At 41.5% G+C, this 24,465-nt stretch overlaps 1 pseudogene; it reads left to right on the top strand.

The window, feature by feature from the left end:
• Positions 1–13,709: 13,709 nt before the first annotated feature.
• Positions 13,710–15,362, top strand: LOC140628328 (PDZ and LIM domain protein 7 pseudogene; annotated as a pseudogene).
• The last annotated feature ends 9,103 nt before the right edge of the window (positions 15,363–24,465 follow it).

The following is a 24,465-nucleotide window of genomic DNA, read 5'->3' as shown; positions in this document are numbered from 1 at the left end:
CCAAAGATTTTGAATGGTTGTATCTTCATTCTCATTAGTTTCCATGAATATTTTAATTCTTCTCTAATTTCTTGGTTGACCCTTTCATCTTTTAGCAGGATGGTCCTTTACCTCCACGTTTTTGAAAACCTTCCAAACTTCTTCTTGTGATTTAGTTCTAATTTCAAAGCATTATGGTCTGAAAATATGCAGGGGACGATCCCAATCTTTTGGCATCGGTTAAAACCTGATTGGGGACCCAGTATGTGGTCTATCCTGGAGAAAGTTCCATGTGCACTTGAGAAGAATGTGTATTCAGTTGCGTTTGGATGTAAGGTCCAGTGTATCATTTAAAGCTCTTGTTTCTTTGGAGACGTTGTGCTTCGAATATCTGTCGATTGTAGAAAGTGCTACGTTCAAGTCACCAAGTATAAGTTTATTATTATCTAAGTATGTCTTAACTTTGGTTATTAATTGATTGATATACGTGGCAGCTCCCACATTCAGGGCATAAATATTCATGATTGTCAGGTCTTTTTGCTGGATAAATCCTTTAAGTATGATATAGTGTCCCTCTTCATCTCTTACTACAGTCTTGGGGATAAACTTTAGTTTATCTGATAGGAGAATTGCTATACCTGCTTTCTTTTGAGGACCATTTGAATGGTAAATGGTTCTCCAACCTTTCATTTTCAGGCTGCAGGTGTCCTTATGTCTAAAATGAGTCTCTTGTAGACAGCAAATAGATGGGTCTTGCTTTTTTATCCAGTCTGAAACCCTGGTCTTTTGATGGGATCATTAAGCCCATTCACGTTCAGAGTTACTATTGAAAGATATGAATTTAGTGTCATCATGATACCTATTCATACCTGTTTTTGTGGATTATTTCTTTGAGCATTCTCTTTCTTTTAGAGTCCCCCTTTATATTTCTTGCAGAGCTGGTTTAGTGGTCCCATATTCTTTCAGTTTCTGCCTCTCTTGGAAGCTCTTTATACTCCTTCTATTCTGAATGAGAGCCTTGCTGGATAAAGTATTCTTGGTTGCATGTTCTTCTCATTTAGGACCCTGAATATATCCTGCCAGCCCTTTCTGGCCTGTCAGGTCTCTGTGGAGAGGTCTGCTGTTAATCTAATATCTCTCCCCATAGAAGTTAGAGATCTCTTGTCTCTTGCTGCTTTAAGGATCTTCTCTTTATCTTTGGAATTTGCAAGTTTCACTATTAAATGTCGAGGTGTTGAGTGGTTTTTATTGATTTTGGGGGAGAGATCTCTCTATTTCCTGGATCTGAATGCCTGTTTCCTTTCCCAGGTTAGGAAAGTTCTCAACTATGATTTGTTCAAATACATATTCTGGATCTCTGTCCCTTTCGGCGCCCTCAGGAACCCCAATTAAACGTAGATTTTTCCTTCTGCGGCTGTCATTTATTTCCCTTAACCTATCCTCATGAGCTTGTAATTGTTTTTCTCTTTTTTCCCCTTTTCCCTCCTTGCCATCAACTTGTGTTCTATGTCACTCAATCGTTCTTCTACCTCGTTAACCCTCATGGTTAGGACCTCTAGTTTGGATTGCGTCTCATTTCATTGATTTTTACTTTCTTCCTGGTTAGATCTAAGTTCTGCAGTCATGAAGTCTCTTGAATCTTTTATACTTTTTTCTAGAGCCACCAGTAGCTTTACAATTGTGCTTCTGAATTGGCTTTCTGACATTGAATTGTAATCCAAATTTTATAACTCTTGATAGAAGTGCGAACTCTTCTCACTGTAGCATTCTAGCTGTTCTCTCTTTAAATCTCAGGCCGAATTCGTAGGTTTTCAGGATGATTTGATAGTTATCTAGGTAATTTGGTGGGGGCAGGTGACTTGGGGACCCTACTTTTCCGCCATCTTGCCCCCTCCTTCCAGATAAGTTGTTCTTTTTTAAAGTTTTAATTATTATTCTAGTTAGTTAACATACAGTTTTATATTAGTTTCAGGTGTAAAATATATTAATTCAACAGTTCCATATATTACCTGATGCTTATGACAAGCATCAATCTCCGTCACCTATTTAACCCCCACCCACTTCACCTCTAGTAACCATCAGTTTGTTCTCTATAGTTAAAAGTCTGTTTCTTGGTTTGCCTCTCACTGTCTCTCTCTCTCTTACCCTAATAAATTTTTATCCCATCTCTTATCCAACCTCTTATAGGCTTAAAGAGGTTAATTGACTTGCCCAAAGTTAACAGTATATCAGCTAATCATTTGACTTGAGCTCCAAAACATTTTCCACACATCTGCTCTATTCAAACAATATGCTCTTTGTCCAGGGTACAGAGATGTCAAGTCATTGACTTCATTCTCAGGGAGCTCAGTGTACTATAGCTGACAGGGGTAGTGACACAGCCAAATAGTATGATAAGGGAAATAGTAGGCACTGTGGAAACACAGAGAAGGGGCACCTGACCTATATAGGGATGTGGGGGTACAACAAGGTCAAGGAAGGCTTCCTGCAAGAACTAAAAGTTGAACCCAAATACTCTCGTTCAAAGCCCCATACTGTCTCTGTACCCCTGATGATAAATATCATGATGCTCTGACACTTTGGTTTTCCCAGCCCACAGATAAGGTATATAGCACACTTCAAGACCCCAGCCAATCACTCCCAAGTTCTAAATCAGGTCCTTACAGCTGTGGCTGTCAGATATGCCAGGCTTCCAGGTCCTGCCCTCATAGTCAGGGCCTCTATGGGCTTCCCACACCATCCATTGTTCTTCCCCTTCAACTTGCAGGCTAGTGGGAAAGGTAGAGACATGAACAGTCTGGGATATGGTTGAAATTCAGTTTCTGCCTCCTTGAAAAGCAATCATTTGCTCCTCTTTGGGGTGATCTAATTGAAAACAAAGATATTAAATATTTACTATATGTCAGACATTATGCTAAGCTTTTTGTAGATATTTTCCCATTTCATCCTCGAACAGCCTTATGTAGTAGGTACTATTAACACCTCCAATCTGCAGATGAGGAAATGGAGTGTTGGAAAAAACAATTTACTTGGCAGAGATGGAGATTCTAACTCAGGCCTGTGTAATGTAGTCCACTACACTATTGTTCCTGGATTGTTGCAAGTTTCCTCATAGCTGTTTCACAGCTACTTTCTCCATTAATTCATTCATTGGTGTTTATTAAGCACTTACTACCTTTAATGTACTATATTTGAATATGCTGTAATTGAGATTCTAAGATACGTAAGCCAAAGAATTCACCTTCCAGGATTTCACAGAACATAAACTTGCTGATTTTCAGAACTGAAAGGCCACATTGCCCAACCCCTTCACCCCTTTATCCTATGATGAGGAAAAAGAAGCCCAGAGAGGACAAGTGAGTTGCCCAGAGTCACATAGCTGGTTAGTAGCTGAGCCAGAACCAGGGATCGGTCTCCGCAAATTACTAGCTCTCAAACTTTGTGTATCAGAAGAATCTTCTTTCAAACAAAGATTCCAGGGCCCCATCCCAAACTATCCATCCTGAAACTTTGTAGGTAGTACCTGGGAATCTGCATTTAAAGACAAGCTGCATGGGACACTCGGGTGGTTCAGTGATTGAGCATCTGCCTTCGGCTCAGGGTGTGATCTTGGGATCCTGGGGTCGAGTCCCACATCGAGTTCCCCACAGGGAGCTTGCTTCTCCCTCTGCCTGTGTCTCTGCCTCTCTCTATGTCTCTCATGAATAAATAAATAAATAAATAAATAATAAAATCTTTAAAAAAAATCGACAAGCAGCATATGCTCCTTAGACCACACAAAGAAACTGTTTCCTATGTCCAGATGCATTATCTGTATCACTGAATGAGCATAAATTCATTTACCCTGAAGTGAGAAAGATCTAGCCCTGATCAAAAGCTGGAAAGTATTGTGGATACAATCTACTTGGAGAAGTAAGACCAATGCAAAAGAAACATTTGAGAAGGAACACATGACAGTAAAAAAAGAATTAGCCAAATACATAGCAAAGACAGTAATACTATAGCAGCCAGAGAAGAAAAGGTTTCTGTGGGCTGAAGTGATCAGGGAAGCCTTTCTGGAGGAGATGGGACAATAAGTTCAACACTGCAGATTGAGTGGACAGGGAAAAATACATTCCAGAGAGGGGAAATACTTTGAGCAAAGGTACAAAGTGAAGATATGTAGGGTGTGTTCAGGAGACAGAGAAGAGGCCTGCTCAATTCTGCCAGATTCCGGAGATACAGTAGGGAACCCAACACAGCCTGCTTTCATGGAACATACATGAGACGGGGGATGGAGAAGGCAATAAACACCAAATAATCAAATGACAATTTGAGATAGTGATAGGTGTTGTGATGACAATTAACAGTGATATGGCTGCGGTTGGAAGGAGCTATCTAACCAGGGAAGTGAGGGACAGCTTCTGAAGAGGTGCCATTTTTGCCACATTTTTGCCATTATGCCTATGTATATAAGGCAGCATTGAGCCTGTTGTTTCTGTTTTTTTAATTTGGTCAAAATAGGCTGAGAGTTACCTCCCCGTACCCCCAGAGGTACAATCACCTGTGACTGGCTCTGAAAGCTGTGAGAAAGCAACCTTTTGGCCAGCCTGGCAAAGCCAATGCCAGGCCCCAGTCCTGAGTGGCTACCACAAGCCACCAGGTTTCAGAAGGCATTAAGCTCATCAGAACCCCTCTCTCCTCTCCCCATAGAGTAGGCAGGCTGTAGAAAGCAGAAGCAATTGTGTTCTTTTATATCGAAACAGCAAAACACCAAAAAAATAGTTGAGAGAACCCCCACTCTTTACTATCCAAGCCACATGTGAGCCTTCCTGACACCCTATAACCATATGGCTTACACTAAGTAGAAACTAAACTCCAAGTAGCCAGTTAAAATTGGGGAGGGGTGTCTAGAAAAAGGCAAAATGTGTTTCTGGGTCACTGGGTAAAATCAATTTGGGGGCTTAGCCTGACAGAATGGATTACATCTAAGGGCATCCTTTACCCTAACATTGATGTCTTTCACTATGCCCAAGTCCTCGCACACTCTCCCTTTCTCCTCAGATACTCAGCAGTTCCCAAACTGGTTCAGCTTTCTCAACTCTGTGAGAACCAGGGGCCCTAAAGCCAAGATGTGACTCATAAAAATTGCCCAATGCCCATAGACTCAGCCCAAAATGGCCCAAATACACAAGCAGACAGTTATCTCTCTCCTTTTTTGAGGCCTGAGTCTGTTGCCCTAGAGCCAGGGCTTGAGGTCTACACTAGGAAAACGGTTCATTAAATTAAATGATCTTCCTTTTACCCCTCCCTTGCCTTCCCCCACAGTCACAAAACCCCTGCAGCAATAGCCATGACCTGTGTTTACGAATAGTCCATGGAAAAACCAACAGGTTGGTGATTTGTCTGCAATGCCCCAATATCCCCTATCTGTGCCCTTCTCTCCCCTTCAGGACAATCTCTCCCTAGCCAAATGTCCAGGACCCTCACGATCTCTCCTTTCACCCCTTCCTCTCTCAGGAAATAATAGTAAAAGTCCATTAATATTAAGATAAAAGTAAATAATGAGGCTTAAGGAGTATTTGAACTTTTTTTTTCACCTGGAAGCCTCAAGTTTAATGCTGTCTGGGATAATCTCAATAAACTTTAAAGTAGAAACATTAAAAATAAAAACTAGTGATTTTTTTCATTAATGTAGGCAAGTTTCCATATTCTTCTGGCTTGAAGGAAAATGTATTTTGTAGCATAAACTGCTGCTTTGTTTGCATTCATCATTTACCAAAAAATATATATGTCACTTAGCACAAAACAAATGAGTGAAGAAAAATACTAAGAGAATTTAAATTGTATTTCTAGTCCTAATAAAGGGGGAAGAGAGGCATTCATAGTCTTCCAGAACTTATTTTTATAATACCTATATTATACTTTGACAATTATATGAACTAATAATACATATGTTTAGGAACCTGGGAAATGTGTCTCAGAGAAGAGGATCTGTGACAAGCAATAGCATAAATTAGATTGATATGAACTATGAAGCTTATCCAAGATATGGCCCCACTTTCAAATTGTTCACTATCATCTAACGTGAGTGGTACGAGCAGGAAATAATGTGCTAAATGGTGTGTTACAAACTGTAAGAGCAATAAAGACCAGAAAAGGGAAAGAACAGTGTAATTCAAAAAGATCCTAGTCTTAAGTAATATTTAGATAAATGTAGATTAGATAAGCTGTAGCACTCTTGGGGACTGGCCATCAGGGACAATACATCACACTGGTGATTGCCAAAATAGTAAAAACCAAAAAAGTGGAAACTGATACTACAAATGATATTGGTCATATACAATACAACCAAGGCATCTTAAAGAAAGAACTATTTCAAGGAGAGGAGAATAAAAACCAGAAAACTCAAGGGAATCACATTATGTACTGACTTTCAGAAATGGAGGGACCTAAAAAAAGAAGACAAGTTAGTCCTAGAACCACCAAAAACTGTTTCAAAGGCAGCACTGCCCGCCCCCCAAAAGATCCTGAATGTGTATTTTCTTTGCTTTTCCTCCTTTATTCTCAACTTAACAAGCTCTCGTAACTCTGATCAGCAAGGCCGTCTAAAAGACATATCCACAGTAGACACTAGCATGGCAGTTAGCACTAAATACCTTCCCTAATAATTTTTTATACTTACACAGATAATAGTAGCTGCCATTCTAAAAATATAATCACTGTGTGCCAGGCATTGCATTAAGTGTTTGACCAACATTATCTCAGATAATCAGCATAATCCCATTTAATCCTAATTCATTTGATTAATTTGATTTCCTCATTTAAAAATAAATTACAATATTAACAATTATAACAGTGCCTTTACTGCAAAAGGCTTAAGATGTATTTGCAGTTCTTTTTCTTATTTAAATTCAATTTGCCAACATTTGTGGATTAAAATGAATATATTAATTTTGTTAATATCCTTAGGAACCAAGAAAAAATAGATACAGATATAAAAACCAAAGAAATAAAAATTATAATTTTAAATTTCAAAAAAAAATTGTAGGCATCAGCACATTTCACCCATAAACATTTTGGCATGCATACCATCAATTAGAGTTCAAACATTATTTTTTTTCAGTTGGAGATAAGCAATACAATTTTCCTACAAGTATACCAGATTTTACCAAAACTAAATTTTATTACTTGTGCTCCATTTAGGCAATGGTACCATCCTTTCATATCACTTATTTTGAGAAATTGGGACTTTAACTCCACGTGACTGTACATTCAGTGTAGGAAAGTGCAGAAAAGTCACTCGGACTCCACTAGACCACTATTAAGTAGCACTGTGACCTTAAGCAAATCATTTAACCTGAAGTCTCTGGGTTTTGACATGTCAAATTAAGATAATGATAATTTATTCAGAGGTTCGAGGGCTAGATGATATCACATATGGAGAATGCCTAATGCAGGGCCTGATATATCATGAGTAATTGATAAGTGTTAATTCCGTCACCTATTCAACCAGAGTTTCCTTGATGGGTACTTTATGCATACAGAGCCTTGTAAAGTTTCCAGAAGAAAGAGAAAACAGATGCTTTGACCCCAGGCAAACTAGTGTGCTAGCAGCCCCCAGCCCCTAGGTTTTCATAGGCTCCATAAAGGTGAGAGCAGAGGAGGGGCAAGAGGGGGGTAAGTAGGGTTGTGTCTTAGTCTCTGAATAGAACTACCTTTGGTGTATTCTTTAAAAATGCATGTGATTCATTTTTAGTGATAATTATGTATGTGGAAAGTACAGTATACCCTTTGAAGACAGGTATTTCCATTCTACATATATTGAATGAAATTTTCTGGATTGTTAGAGAAGAAAACTGGGTTGTATATTTGAATAAATAAGGGTTTCTGTGAAATAAAAAAAAAATTCATACCCTCCAAGGGCAGGCAGAATAATCCATGGTAGAAAAAAATAATTACAATGGTTGCCTATGGGGTAAGTTGGGGATTGACTGAGAAGGAATAATATTTTGGGTGATGGTAATCTTCTGAATTTTGATAGATGTTTGGCTTGCATAGAAGTAAACATTTGTCAAAACTCATTGATTTGTACACTTAATATCTGTGCACTTATATGCACAGTTTATCTTAAATAATTTTGATACAGTGAATTATAGATATTAGTTAATAGATGTGGAATTTTTTAAATTAGGTATTTAATGTGCAATCTCAAAAAATGATGTTAGAAAGGCAGTTGCCTATTCTGGCAATATGGAGTTAAACTCTGGTTCTCTAAGGCAGAAGCTAACAGAAGGACAATGCAGGGGCAAGAAAGAGCCAAAACACAGATTTGTCATAACTGCAGGATGAGTTTATTTGTTTTTAACCATAATAATGATTAATATTATGGCAACACCCTGCATTGAGGGTATAAAAACACAATCCTCTCCCAAAATATGACTCAGCCTCTGTGCTCCCAGATACACTGAAATTCCTTGGAAGGCAGCTGTAAGCCTTCATGGAGGCTCCTGTTCTTGCTTCTTTCACAGAAAAACCAAAGCAGACCTACACCCCTGCTTCTAGGTGCCCAGTCATAAGGAAAGAAGAACTGGGCTCACAAATTCCCACACAGTACAGCCAAGTTATGTCCTGTTCAGATCAACGGTTCCCTCACCCCAAATACTACCTGGAAAATGGCCTGCTTCTCAGTTAAACTTCCTGTTTAACACCAATCCAAACACTTCATCCTGGACCTTTGAACAAAAGGTCAGAGAGATAACTTTGTTTTTATTCCTATAAAATTCCTACACTTTCAGAACCTTTCCCCTGCACTCCTCTTGCTTGGGGACTCTTTCTGATCACATATTTTAAACTAAGAAGTGAAACTTAACTCTGTTCTACTCAGACCATAGCCTTGGGTGTGGCTTTTCACTTAACTAACTGTTTCCTGGGAGGAAGAGAGGTAAGAATGAAGGGGGTGGGGCAAGGGCTAAGAAGATTTTGGAAGCCCTAGTATTCTAATTAGCATCACTTTTGAGTGCAGGCTCCAAAGATTTTCCTTTCCATTTATCATACTTATTGAAAGGGAAGCTAAGGCCCCAAAGAGTACAGGAACTTGCCCAGGGTCACACCAAAAGTATAGAGTAGAGCTTGGGAACAGGAGCCAGGTCCTTTGCCTCCAGCCAAGTGCTCCATCCAAAAAGATGTGTGATTCTCCCTAGTGAGTCAAGGAAAAATGCAGAGAAGCGGGGTTATCAGAGGAGAGAGTTGCAGCTCATGTGCTTTCATTCAGCCTCCCAAAATGAACAAGAAGAAGAGACACAGAGCCTAAATGGATGAATTGGAAATCCCTGAATTACAGAGGTGAAAGGCAGCAAGATGACACTCTCCTGTTTTCTTTTCTTTTTTTTTTTTTTTTTAGTCTCCTGTTTTCAAAGATGTTTCTCCAGCATCCAACTGTCCAGGTGTCCTTTGCCATCCTAGAAAGAGAGAAGGAGGGGAGAAAACAAAGGAGAAATTGAGAAGGAAAAGAAAAAGTGAGGGAGAAAAGAAAGGAAAGAACCTGGAGAAAGATTTGAAAGAAAAAAAGATGGCTGCATGAATGAAAAAGAAAAACATGCAATCCCAGGAAGCTTTGGGGCCCTAAGTTATAGTACAGATTGGTTGTCTTATTCCTCTCCCCAACCCCCATTCTGCACTGTCTTGGGCACACATACGCACATAGATACATGTACATACACATGCATTAGTCTCCCCTGGGCCAGCCCCTTTTGCTTCCCCAGACATGTTGGCTCAGGCTCAGGAGCCTTGGGATTCAACTGTTGTGAAGGAATTGCTGGGCTTTCCCAGCCTACTTGCTGTTTGACCTATATTGCACAGATGTTAGCTCCTTCTGCCATTCCCCAAGGGGCCTGAGCAAAGATAGTTTAGCAAGGAAAATATCTATCCCAAATGGTCTTATTATATTCAAAGGGGAAAATGTCACATTTCTTAACCCCCATATACCACCAAAACAAAAAGGCCTCTTCTTTTTTTTTAATAATGAATTTATTTTTTATTGGTGTTCAATTTGCCAACATACAAAATAACACCCAGTGCTCATCCCGTCAAGTGCCCCCCTCAGTGCCCGCAACCCAGTAACCCCCACCCCCCGCCCTCCTCCCCTTCCACCACCCAGAGTAGGAGTCTTCCATGTTCTGTCTCCCTTTCTGATATTTCCTACCCATTTCTTCTCCCTTCCCCTCTATTCCTTTTCACTATTATTTATATTCCCCAAATGAATGAGACCATGATTGTCCTTCTCCGATTGACTTATTTCACTCAGCATAATACCCTCCAGTTCCATCCACGTCGAAGTAAATGGTAGGTATTTGTCATTTCTAATGGCTGAGTAATATTCCATTGTATACATAAACCACATCTTCTTTATCCATTCATCTTTCAATGGACACCGGGGCTCGTTCCACAGTTTGGCTATTGTGGACATTGCTGCTAGAAACATCGGGGTGCAGGTGTCCCGGCATTTCATTGCATCTGTATCTTTGGGGTAAATCCCCAACAGGGCAATTGCTGGGTCGTAGGGCAGGTCTATTTTTAACTCTTTGAGGAACCTCCACACAGTTTTCCATAGTGGCTGCACCAGTTCACATTCCCACCAACAGTGCAAGAGGGTTCCCTTTTCTCTGCATCCTCTCCAACATTTGTTGTTTCCTGCCTTGTTAATTTTCCCCATTCTCACTGGTGTGAGGTGGTATCTCATTGTGGTTTTGATTTGTATTTCCCTGATGGCAAGTGATGCGGAGCATTTTCTCATGTGCTTGTTGGCCATGTCTGTCTTCCTCTGTGAGATTTCTCTTCATGTCTTTTGCCCTTTTCATGATTGGATTGTTTGTTTCTTTGGTGTTGAGTTTAATAAGTTCTTTATAGATCTTGGAAACTAGCCCTTTATCTGATACGTCATTTGCAAATATCTTCTCCCTTTCTGTAGGTTGTCTTTTAGTTTTGTTGACTGTATCCTTTGCTGTGCAAAAGCTTCTTATCTTGATGAAGTCCCAATAGTTCATTTTTGCTTTTGTTTCTTTTGCCTTCGTGGATGTATCTTGCAAGAAGTTACTGTGGCCGAGCTCAAAAAGGGTGTTGCCTGTGTTCTCCTCTAGGATTTTGATGGACTCTTGTCTCACATTTAGAGCTTTCATCCATTTTGAGTTTATCTTTGTGTATGGTGAAAGAGAGTGGTCTAGTTTCATTCTTCTGCATGTGGATGTCCAATTTTCCCAGCACCATTTATTGAAGAGACTGTCTTTCTTCCAGTGGATAGTCTTTCCTCCTTTGTCGAATATTAGTTGACCATAAAGTTGAGGGTCTACTTCTGGATTCTCTATTCTGTTCCATTGATCTATGTGTCTTTGTGCCAGTACCACACTGTCTTGATGACCACAGAAAAAGGCCTCTTCTTGATGTCCCTAGAAACTGCCCCCTTAGGGCAGGTCTACCTAGACAGTTGAACTGAGATGATGTATACACCTCTACTATCTGACTGCCACCTTTGACCTATAGCAGTGGATCTCACTGGCCCCAGAGGAGAAGGGAGCCCAAGCCAACAGGAAAACTGTTGAATCAAGATGAGAGCCACCTTCCAGAATCCAAATGAATAACACCTCATTCATCCAGAGGTCACTTCTCTAGCAACCTTATATATCTGGAACAAAGAAGAGAATGAAAAGAAAAGGGGAAAAAAGTCTTAAGAAGTCAGAATAGATGTCAATATCTATACAGTAGAGTTTGAAGGCTTTACCCAAAAGAATCTTTCTGGAGCCAATTTACTTGACTTTAGACTAAATCCTTGCCAGTGTATTTATTATTTTCATAGCCACAACAAATGAGAAACAGTAAATAATGAAGAGGCAAAAGTACAGAAATTCTGAAGAGCAGAAATGGCAGGTGAATGTAGATATAGATGGTAATCAGCCTTAAGATTTTCTCCGCTTAATAATACACTAGTACTGACTCCTGTTGTCTAACATAGAGCAACTTGCTAAGCAAAGAGAAACTTGGCAAGTCTTAATGGCCAGTCTTGCCTGAATATCCCCATTAGGACATTGTTCATTATCTCTGGGCTATCCTTTCAGCCTATTTGTTTAAGGGTGACAAGTTCTGATGGCAATAGCTCAGCTAAGTTTCCTTTATAAATAAATAAATAAATAAATAAATAAATAAATAAATAAATAAATAAACAAACAAACAAACTCCTTAAGCCCAACTAAGGTAAACCATTGTCAAAAATTATGAAGCCCAGGACTTCTGGTGAAGATGGTGGAGTAGGAGGAACCTAGGCTCACCTTATCCAACAGATAGAACTAGATAACAATCACATCAGTGTAAATAACCCAGAAAACAACCCAAAGACTGAAAGAACAAACTCTCCACAGCTAAAAGCAGAGAAGAGGCCACATTGAAGAGAATAGGAAGGGTAAAGACGAGGCTGGGAGCTAAACAAACCCTTGGGCCTGGCCACAGGAGAAAGGGGGAAAAAACAGACCCTCATCCTGGGGAGCCCCTGCCAAGATGATGAATCCCCATAATATTTGGCTTTGGACACTAGAGGGCCTGAATTTCGTGAGTTCTTAAAATCAGTGGGACTTAAAACCTAGAATTTTAAAAATCAGTGGGATCAACTCTGAGAGAGCCAGAAGGGCAAGAGGAAGCCGAGTCCCCACCCTTACAGAGACAGCACAACAAAGAGCCCCATAGAAATACAGTACAGAAGCAGCAGTTCAGCAGTTTGAAAAACCAACAACAACTCCTGGGTCATATGAGAGGGAGAGTAGTTTAATCAACTAAGAGCTTGTCTCAGAAGGATAGAGATCACTGGGAGACTCTTCCAAGAACAAAGGAACTGGCAGGTGCCATTTCCTTCCACCATCCCCCAGCATAAACACATGGACACCTGTGGGAACCAGTGTGGTATAGATACTCATTACCGAACTTGCTAACACTCCCACCCAGCCCCCCTCAACACATTGCAAATCCACACCATCCAATACATTCATAGCTGGAGCCCATCCACAGTGGTGCCACAGGCCTGGCAGTGTGTAAGCAGCCCCAACAGGGGCCAGCACCACTCCAAAGTTACTCTTTCCCTGGGGAGAAGGAAAGATAACAACACACACACCATCCAGCAATAGGCTGGAGACAGACAGCTGGTCTCAATTGCAGGCCCTGCCCACTAATGAAAGCCTCTCAGAGGACAACACAGGGAAAGCACCCAGCAGTTTGGTGCTATTCTGTCTCTGATAAGTGCCTGACTCGGCTCAACTCAAGCCCAAGGCATCCCCAGACAGGCCCCCTAACATCACAGTGACCAAACACTACCCACAAAAGGCAAAGAGAGCCACTGCAGATGATAGGACTGAAGGAAAAAGTGGCTCACAACAGCAGGATGCACATAACACACATAGGAGGTACCCATGAAGAACCAGATTCTGGGGAACAGAGGACACTGCACTGAAGAGCACTACAGGATATCTTCTTCATTAGTCCATTACTTTCAAGTATAGGAGATGTAGATTACTTTCCTAACACTCTGTCTCCTCAGAGAGACAAAATGAGGAGGGAGATGAATATGTCCCAAACGAAAGAACATGACAAAATCACAGCAAGGTAACAAAATAAATGGAGATAAATAACATGCCTGAGAGAGAATTTAAAGTAATGGTTAGAGAACACCGGTGGTGGATCCCAACGCGGCTCTTTGGGGCCAGCCAACCGAGCAGCGCCTCCGCGGGGCCGAGTAGGGGCAGGCGCCATGGATTCCTTCAAGGTGGTGCTGGAGGGGCCCGCACCTTGGGGCTTTCAGCTGCAGAGGGGCAAGGACTTCAATGTGCCCCTCTCCATCTCCAGGCTCACTTCTGGAGGCAAAGCTGCACAGGCCGGTGTGGCTGTGGGTGACTGGGTGCTGAGCATAGATGGCAAGAATGCGGGGGGCCTGACGCACATTGAAGCCCAGAACAAGATTCGTGCCTGCGGGGAGCACCTGAGCCTGGGTCTCAGCAGGGCCCAGCCAGCTCAGAACAAACTGCAGAAGGCCCTGGCCCCCGCCGCGGATCCCCCGTGGTACACCTTTGCACCCAGCGCCTCCCTCAACAAGACGGCCCGGCCCTTTGGGGTACCCCTGCCAGCTGACAATGCCCTGCAGCAGAATGGACAGCCGCTCCGGCCGCTGGTCCCAGATGCCAGCAAGCAGCGGCTGATGGAGGACACAGAGGACTGGTGGCCTCGGCCCGGGACAAGCCAGTCTCGTTCCTTCCGCATCCTTGCCCACCTCACGAGCACCGAGTTCATGCTAGACCCGGATGAGGAACACCTGAAGAAATCAAGCCAGGTGCCCAGGACAGAAGCCCCAGCCCCAGCTTCAGCTACACCCCAGGAACCCTGGGCTGGCCCTACCACCGTCAGCCCCACCAGCCACCCACCCTGGGCTGTGGATCCTGGATTTGCTGAGCGCTATGCTCCGGACAAGACCAGCACGGTGCTCACCCGGCACAGCCAGCCAGCCACACCCACACCTCTGCAGAACCGCACCTCCATCGTGCAGGCAGCCGCCGGAGGGGGCACAGGGAGCAGGTGGTGACAACAATGGCAAGACTCTCGTGTAACACCACTGCCGATACCTGGTCATCCGGGGCCGATACCTGGTTGCGCTGGGCCATGCATACCACCCCGAGGAATTTGTGTGCAGCCAGTGTGGGAAGGTCCTGGAAGAGGGCGGTTTCTTTGAGGAGAAGGGTGCCATCTTCTGCCCACCCTGCTATGATGTGCGCTATGCACCCAGCTGTGCCAAGTGCAAGAAAAAGATCACAGGCGAGATCATGCATGCCCTAAAGATGACCTGGCACATGCATTGTTTCACCTGTGCGGCCTGCAAGACACCCATTCGGAAAAGGGGCTTCTACATGGAAGAAGGAGCACCCTACTGCGAGCAAGACTATGAGAAGATGTTTGGCCAGGGCTGTGACTTCAAGATGGATGCTGGGGACCGCTTCCTGGAGGCGCTGGGCTTCAGCTGGCACGTGTGCGATATGCCAGATCAACCTGGAAGGAAAGACTTTCTACTCTAAGAAGGACAAGCCCCTCTGCAAGAGCCATGCCTTCTCCCATGTGTGAGCCCCTCCTGTCCACTGCTGCCTCATCCAGCCCAGCCAGAGGGAGCTCCAGTTCTGGAGTCATCGGCCCAGATTTCTGGATAGGGCTGGCAAAGGTCACCCCAACCACAACTCCTGGCCTGAGCCTGGGGTTCCCTGGGCTCTGCCCCATCCCCTTCATTTCCCCACACTCCCTCCATTTCCTCCCACTCCTTCCACACACTGGTGCTGACCACACCAACCCCTGCTCACATCCACTGCCACAATAAAGCTGTATCCAGCTGTGTCCTGAAAAAAAATAAAGTAATGGTTATAAAGACACTCACTGAACTTGAAAAAAGAGTGGTGAATATCAGTGAGACCCTTAACAAAGAGATAAAAAAAGAGCCAATCAGAGATGAAGAACACAATAAATGAAATTAAAAATACACTAGATGGAATAAATAGTAGGCTACAGGAAGCAGAAGAATTAATTAGAGACCTGGAGGACAGAGTAATGAGAAGTAATCCAGCTGAGCAGATAAGACAAGAAAATATGCAAAATGAGAATATATTTAGGCAACACAGTGACACCATCAAACATAAGAACATTTGCATTATAGGGATCCCAGAAAGAGGAGAAAGAGAGAAGGGAGCAAAAAAAATTTATTTAAAGAAATAATAGGGATCCCTGGGTGGCACAGCGGTTTGGCGCCTGCCTTTGGCCCAGGGCGCGATCCTGGAGACCCGGGATCGAATCCCACGTTGGGCTCCCGGTGCACGGAGCCTGCTTCTCCCTCTGCCTGTGTCTCTGCCTCTCTCTCTCTCTCTCTCTCTCTCTCTCTCTCTGTGACTATCATAAATAAATAAAATTTAAAAAAAATAAAGAAATAATAACTGAAAACTTCCCAAATTTAAGGAAGGAAACAGATATCCAGCTCCAGGAGACACAGAGATCCCCCAACAATATCAACCAAAGAAAAAAAATATATGTATCAACCAAAGGAGGTCCACATTAAGACACATAGTAATTAAGGGGTGTCTGGGTGGCTCAGTTAGCCATATGCCTTCAGCTCAGGTCATAATACCAGGGTCCTGAGACTGAGCCCCATGTCAGGTTCCTTGCTCAGTGGGGAGCCTGCTTCTCTCTCTCCCTCTGCCTAGGATCAAGACCTGAGCTGAGATCAAGAGTCAGACGCTTGGGGTGCCTGGGTGGCTCAGTTAGTTGGGCATCTGCCTTTGGTTCAGGTCATGATCCCAGGGTCCTGGGATCAAGCCCTGTATCAGGATCCTTATTTGGCAGGGAGTCTGCTTCTCTTGCTCCCTCTGCCTGCCACTCCCCCTGATTGTGCTCTCTCTGTGTCAAATAAATAAAATCTTTTTGTTAAGAAAAAGACAAATAACAATTAAAATGGCAGTAAGTAGTGACAAAGAAAAAAATTTTAAAGCAGCAAGACTAAAGAAGACACTTACATACAAAGGAAACCCCATAACGCTATCAGTGGCTTTTTCAGCAGAAACTTTGCAGGGCAAAAAAAGTGGCATGGTTTATTCAAAGTGCTGAAAGGGAAAAATATGCAACCAAGAATACTCTATCCAGCAAGGCTATCATTCAAAATAGAAGGAGAGATAAAAAGTTTCTCAGATGAAAACTAAAGGAACCATGACCACTACATGAAAAGGGCTCTGGAAAATAGTATGACGGTTCCTCAAAAAGTTAAAAATAGAACTACCCTAAAACCCAGCAATTGCACTACTATGTATTTATCCAAAGGATACAGGGGTGCCTGAGTGGCTCAGTCAGTTAAGGGTTTGACTCCTGATTTTGGCTCAGGTCATGATCTCAGGATCCTGGGATTGAGCCCCACACCAGGATCCATGCTCAGTGGAGAGTCTGCTTGAGGATTTCTCTTCTTCTCCCTCTGCCCCTCCCCTCTCTCTTTCTGTCTAAGAAAGAAAGAAAGAAAGAAAGAAAGAAAGAAAGAAAGAAAGAAAGAAAGAGAAAGAAAGAAAGAAAGAAAGAAAATATGTTCAAAGGATACAAAAATGCTGATTCAAAGGGATACATGCAACCCAGTGTTTACAGCAGCACCTATCAACAATAGCCAAATTATGGAAAGAGCCCAAATATCCATTGACAGATGAATGAATGGAAAGATAATGTGGTATATATATGCAATGGAATATTACTTGGCCATTAAAAGAATGAAATCTTGCCATTTGCAACAGCATGGATGGAACCGGATGGCGTTATGCCAAGTGAAATAAGTCAGTCAAAGAATGATAACTACCATATGATTTCACTCATGTGTGGAATTTAAGAAACAAAACAGATGAACAGAGGGGAACAGAAGGAAAAATAAAATAAGATGAAAACACAAATGAGTGGGAAATATCAGTGAGGGTGACAGAACATGAGAGACACCTAACTCTGGGAAACAAACAAGGGGTGGTGGAAAGGGAGGTGGGCAGGGGGTTGGGATAACTGGGTGATGGACACTGAGGGGGGCACTTGATGGATTGAGTACTGGGTGTTATGCTATATGTTGGCAAATTGAACTCCAATAAAAAATTTTTTAAAAAAGACAAACTGAAAAAAAAAAGAAAGAAAAGAAAACACAGAGAGAGGCAAACCATGAGAGACTCTTAGCTCTAGGAAACAAACTGAGGGTTGCTGGAGGGGAAGTGGGTGGTGGGATGGGGTAATTGAGGGATGGCCTTTAAGGAGGGCATTTGATGTAATGAGCACTGGGTGTTATATGCAACTGATGAATCACTAAATTATACCCCTGAAATTAATAATATACTATATGTTACCTAAATTGAATTTAAATAGAAAATAAAAATAAAATAATAAAATAAAATTCCCTGGGAAAATCCAGGCATAAATATTTAAAACAAAACAAAAAACAAAAGTCCAGGACTAGATGGCTTCATGAATGAATTCTACCAAAAATTTAAGGAACAGTTAATATCTATTCTTCTCAAACTATTTCAAAAAATAGAAGAGGAAGGAAATCTTCCACATCCATCCTATGAGGCAGCATTATCCTAATACCAAAACCAGGAAAAGACATTACAAAATAAGGGAAATACTGGCCAATTATCTCTTATAAACATGCATGCAAAATTCCTCAACAAAATACTAGTAAAGCAAATCAAATAATACATTTTTAAAAATCATTCACCACAATCAAGTGGGATTTATTCACACAATGCAAGGGTGGTACAATATTCACAAGTCAATCAACATGATACATCACATCAATAAAACAAAGGATAAGAATTACATGGCCATTTCAGTAGATACAGAAAAAGCATTTGACAAAGTACAACATCCATTCATGATAAAAACTCTCAACAAAGCAGATTTAGAGGAAACATACCTCAACATAAAAAAGGCCATATATGAAACACCAACAGTTAACATTATACACAATAGTGTATAATGTTCCTTAGGTCAGGAACAAGACAGGGATATCCATTCTCACCATTTTTATTCAACATGGTACAGGAAGTCCTAAGCACAGCAATCCAGATAAGAAAAAGGAATAAGGGACACCTGGGTGGCTCAGCGGTTGAGCATTTGCCTTCTGCTCAGGGGGAAGAAATCAAGTCCAGGATCCAGAAATCAAGTCCCATGTTGGGCTCCCTGAGTGGAGCCTGCTTCTCCCTCTGCCTGTGTCTCTGCCTCTCTCTCTCTCTCTCTCATGAATAAATACATAAAATCTTTTAAAAAAGGAATAAAAGTCATCCAAATTGGTAAGGAAAAAAGTAAAACTTTCACTATTTGCTGATGACATGATACTATATAGAGAAAACCATAAATTCTACAAAAAAAAAAACCAATAAAACTGACAAATGCATTCAGTAAGGTCACAGGATACAGAATTGATGTACAAAAATTTGTCACATTTCTATACAGTAGTGTAGAAGCAGCACAAAGAAAAATTGAGAAAACAATGCCATTTACATTTGTACCAAAAACAACAAAATACCTAGGAATAAACTTAGCCAAGAAGGTGAAAGACCTGTACTCTGAAAATGGTAAAATAAAGCTCAGAGAAGTTAACATGACTCATCTGGGGTTCTACGGCCATTGAGTGATACACCTGGTGTTCAAACCCCATTTGTCTGACTTGACTCCATACCATGCTGCCTCCCATCCTTTGAAAAAATGATAAAAAAGGGGAAAAGTCAATGAAGGAGTATGCATTCATAAAACAGTCCTCTATTGCTGCAAAGTTACTTTAACCCACCTCCCCACCTCTCAAAAACCACTGTATTGAGCAGTCATGGAAATGAAAAATAATCACAAGACCCACTAATGTAGAACCACAGAGACCCTGACATACATATCACTGTGCAACTAACTAGTTACCATTAGTAACAGTGAGACCTTCATGGACAATTTTATAATATGTATATACATACCCATATTAAATTAAATTAAATTGCATTTTAGTCTCACAATCACCTAAAAGGTAAATTCAATTATTGCTTCAGTTTTACAGTGGAAGAAACAGAACTGGAGAGAATTAAATGCCTTGCCTAAATTCACACAGCCAGTGATAAAGCCAGGAGTCAAACTCAGTTCTGATTCCACATCCGGTACTCTCCACTGCATATCTGTCCTTTACCTGATATTTCATATCTTATACAAATTCACTCTTGGACTCAGAGACTAAGCCTGAGACCCACCAGTTACAGTGTGTATCTAATCCCAAGGCTGTCAGCCCCCAGAATGGCCCAGCTCCAAACCGTTGGTGGAAGGCAAGTCATCCTGCCCCACACAAGCAGACAGCTGCCCCTAAACCCAGTTATGGTTTAGGCAGCTAAGCAATTCCTACTGGGATTACTATTTTTTCCTAGGTTGGGTCAGTAGGTTAAGCACCCTCTGCTTTGGAAATCTTAAAGCGTTTTATATCTGCAGAAGAGGAGACCCCTGTCACATTTAGAGAAACCATGAATGTTGGTCTCACCCTTGAGCCATCTGGGCCTTCCTTGCTTGCCTTCCCCAGCTCTTAGTTCTCCCTTCCCTTACACCACCATAACCAACCCCTAATCCACACTCAGTTCAGGAGAAAGTCAGAATTTTACAAATAGTTTCATGTCATGGTTATTGCTTTGAACTACACAACCCCTTGGTAAACTATGAGATTACAAAATTTAGCTTTTAACCAGTTGTTTTATGGCCAGTCAAGTCATGATACTGTCATCTCATCTCATACCAGGGTGACCTCATCCTCCACTATGGGCCTGAGATGCTAATCAAGAAAAGCCTGGTCTTGGAAAGGTCCAGACAGTGAAAGCAATGCCATGAAAGAACAATTTTGTGCTCTTTTCTTGGGGAGGTGAAGAGAATCGAGGGTGCAGGAAATGAGGAAACATAATCTCTAGACCCTGCTGCAGGCATTTTGAGTGGTAATATGGTCATGTGATCTTGTCTGGATCACACTGTGATGACCTGTCCAGCTCCATGCCCCTTCCAATGCCACCTAACCCCCACTGATAGGTTTTATTTCCCCTCCATTTCTACAAAGCTTGGACTCTAAGATTTATTATATTCTGAATCAGGAGGAAATATAAGACATTTCCATCCATACCTCACCAGCTGAGGCTCAAGTAAGTAGTGTCTGGCCCTGCTGTGATCTCATAATTCCAGTTCTAGTAACTAGGCTCTTGTCCCTTCCCTGATTTCTAGGTTCCTGCCTTATACCTAGTTCCTATGATTGAGCTCCTATCTTATTCCTTCAATATCTGAGGCCCTGTCATTCCCTAGGTATCCAAATTCTTCTAGCACTGAGGGGGGAAGGGGCTTCCTTGACACTCCCTCCAATCCTTACCCAGCCTGGGTCCTTTCTGACAATTGGAGTACTTTTAAAAATTTTTAGGTAAACTCTACGCTCAACATGGGACTCAAACTGATGACCCCAAGATCAAGAGTCACATATTTGAAATAAGTCAGTCAGAAAAGGACAAACATTATATGGTATCATTCATTTGGGGAATATAAAAAATTAGTGAAAGGGAATAAACGGAAAGAAGAGAAAATGAGTGAAAATATCAGTAGGGTGACAAAACATGAGAGACACCTAACTCTGGGAAATGAACAAGGGGTAGTGGAAAGGGAGGTGGGCGGGGGGTTGGGGTGACTGGGTGATGGGCACTGAGGGGGGCACTTGGCGGGATGAGCACTGGGTGTTATGATAAATGTTGGCAAATTGAACTCCAATAAAAATAAAAGAAAAAAAAGAGTCACATACTCTACTGACTGAGCTAGCCAAGTGCCCCTGGAGTACTTTAAAATTTACATATTTCAATTTTAGATGTTATCAATTGATTCCCTGGTAGAAAAGATAAATAAATCAGCAGTCGGTTATGCTAAATGAATAAGCCCTAGAGATCTACTGTACACTATAGTACTTATGGTTAATAATATCATATTGTATACATAAAATTTGGCTAAGAGGGAAGATCATCTGTTAAGTGTTATCACCAAAAATAATAGCAATAATAATCAAAAAAATAAAGAGGATAAGAGGAAACTTTCACAGGTGATGGATATGTTTATGGCATAGATTATGGTGACAGTTTCAAGGGTATATATTTACCCCAAACACATCAAGTTGTATATATTGAATATGTACAGCTTTTTATATGTTATTATGCTTCAATAAAGTAGTTAAAAATCATCACTTATTTATCTCCATCTGTTTTCTCTCCCATCACCTCCTTATTTTTGTTAGTCATATTAATATTTCCACTTTGTTTGGATTTTTAAACTATTGGTAATGTGTCCCTGCCACCTGCAACTGCACTTCCTTGACACAACTCACTACCTACACTCTTATCCAAAGCCTGCTACCAGGTTACCTGGATGCTGGCTCTGCACCCTGCAGAGACACCTATGTCTGCCTGCTATAGGCAACCTGGTCCTAACTGCCAACCTACAATCTAGTCCTCCCTGGGCTTGTTGTCAAAACCTCCCCTTAACACTGAATCTGCTCCAATTGGGTGTGTCTCTCCTTAAGTTATGCTCTGAGGCAGTTCTGGTATCACCATCTCCAGTCACCAGCAGGTCCTGAACAGGTCCCTTCACTCTAGCCCACACACTATGTTCTGAGGTGACATGGACAGAGGCTTTGAACCCCCGTGTGCTCTAGGCTGTCTTGAACCACATGAACTGTGCAGGCACTATCCAGGGTCCCTCAAAATGAATTTTTATCAATATAAAGAAAACCAGAGGATGTCCATCAATAGATGAATGGATAAAGAAGATGTGGGGTGTGAGTGTGTGTGTGTGTGTGTGTGTGTGTAATATTAATCAGCCATTAAAAAGAATGAAATCTTGCCCTTTGTGACAACATGGATAGACCTCAAGGGTATTATGCTAAGTGAAAGTAGTCAGACAGAAAAAGACAAATACCATATTATTTCACTTTTATATGGAATCTAAAAAAAACACATGAACAAACAAACAAAAACCAGAAACACGCTCATAAATACAGAGAACATACTGGTGGCTGCTGGAGGGAAGGAGCAGGAGGGTGAAATAGGTGAATGGAGTTAAGAGATACAAACTTTCAGTTATAAAATAAATAAGTCACAGGGATGAAAAGCACAGCATAGAGAACATAGCCAATAATATTGTAGTAATTTTGCACATTAACATGGTAACTACACTTATCATGGTGAGCATTTTATAATGTACATAATTATTGAATCACTGTTATACACTTAAAACTAATATAATATTGTATGTCAACTACACTTCAATTAAAAAAAAAAGAAATCCAGAGGAAATAACATGCACCCAAAAGACCAGAAATCTAATGGCGTATAGAATAAACCTATATCTAATAATAAATTGGATTGAATGACAGTGTACAAAAGGTCATTTGGATATTTTTTATGCTCCACTCTCTCTCCCAAATCCCTTTTTGAGAGTCATTTTTTTTTCTTCCAAGGATTTCCTACTCCCTGCAGAAGAGGGATTGAACCTTAGTTACAGCCTCCTATTAAAAAAAAAAAAAGACAGTGGACTGATAAGTAGCTAATAACTCATGCCCAGAGGGGAAAAGACTCTATTTCAGCCATCCATGCCTCCTGCTACTGAGCAAGACTCTGGGATAGACCTAAGCAGGCCACAATCCTGATAGTCTCTAGGCCTTTTATTCATGCCCTCCTCCTACCTGGAATGCCAGTCTTCCTCCACTCCATTTATCTGAACCATGCTTATTCTTCAAAACCCCTCTCTTGCTCTATTACCTCTTCCAGGAAGCACATCTGTGTTCTTTTTTTTTTAATTTTTATTTATTTATGATAGTCACAGAGAGAGAGAGAGAGAGAGAGAGGCAGAGACACAGGGAGAGGGAGAAGCAGGCTCCATGCACCGGGAGCCCGACGTGGGATTCGATCCCAGGTCTCCAGGATCGCGCCCTGGGCCAAAGGCAGGCGCTAAACCGCTGCGCCACCCAGGGATCCCCACATCTGTGTTCTGCTTCTTAACCTCTACAGCACTTAAAATCTACACCACACAATTTAGTATTTAATTCATCAAACTCTTAACCTCTGTTGCTTCATGTAACCTAATTTATGTTCCATAATAGTACCATAAATGTCCTTCTTGACCTCCCTTAGGACACTTAGCATAAGCCTGAGCCTGTATTTGGGGCTCAGCAAAGAAACACTGGAGATGCTTGTTCTAGAAACAAAATCAGGGGTTTCCATTATTTTTGCATAACTGGCTAGAAAACAGAGTGTTCAGACACAGCCATAAAAAAATAAAATTTAAAAATTAAAAACCTCCAGCATCCAAGGGTGCAGCTATCGAAGACACCAAAGGTATTCCCAGGTCACTGAAACACAGAGTGTCAGAGTTGGAAGGAATCTTAATCATTTACTTCCAAACTTTTAAACTGGGGTATGCACACCTCTAGAGGTCCATGGCAGTGTGCCAGGGGATCCACAAAGCCACAGAATAAACATGGAATGCTTCCTTAGAGTGTCAATTTTGCTAGAATATAAGAAATTCAAAATACTTCTGTATTAAAATAATATGGCTCTATCATATAGGAAAATGCAAAGTTTACACATTTTTAGGATAAGACCTCAAAGATACTTCAAGTTCACAGTAGGCTGCTTTGAGTTACCCCCATTCACCCCTCTCCCCTACTCATGCTGAGGATTTCATGTTTCTACTCCTCTGTCATTAGGGTTACTTCAGTTAAAAAATAAAAGTTTGAGTAGGCTGATCTAGTCCAGCCCCTCTTTTCATAGTTAGGAAAACTGACGTCCACAGTTAAGAAATAGTTTAGCCAAAGTCCCAGACATTAGTGCAGCAAGAGCTAGGACCACAGTCACTCCAATCAAGATGTACATTTCTTCCTAGTGTCTTGCTCCA

The sequence above is a fragment of the Canis lupus genome, chromosome X (genome assembly GCF_048164855.1).
Source record: "Canis lupus baileyi chromosome X, mCanLup2.hap1, whole genome shotgun sequence".
Lineage (NCBI taxonomy): Eukaryota > Metazoa > Chordata > Mammalia > Carnivora > Canidae > Canis > Canis lupus.
The sequence above is the reverse complement of the archived record's forward strand: the minus strand, read 5'-3'. Positions and strand labels throughout refer to the sequence as shown.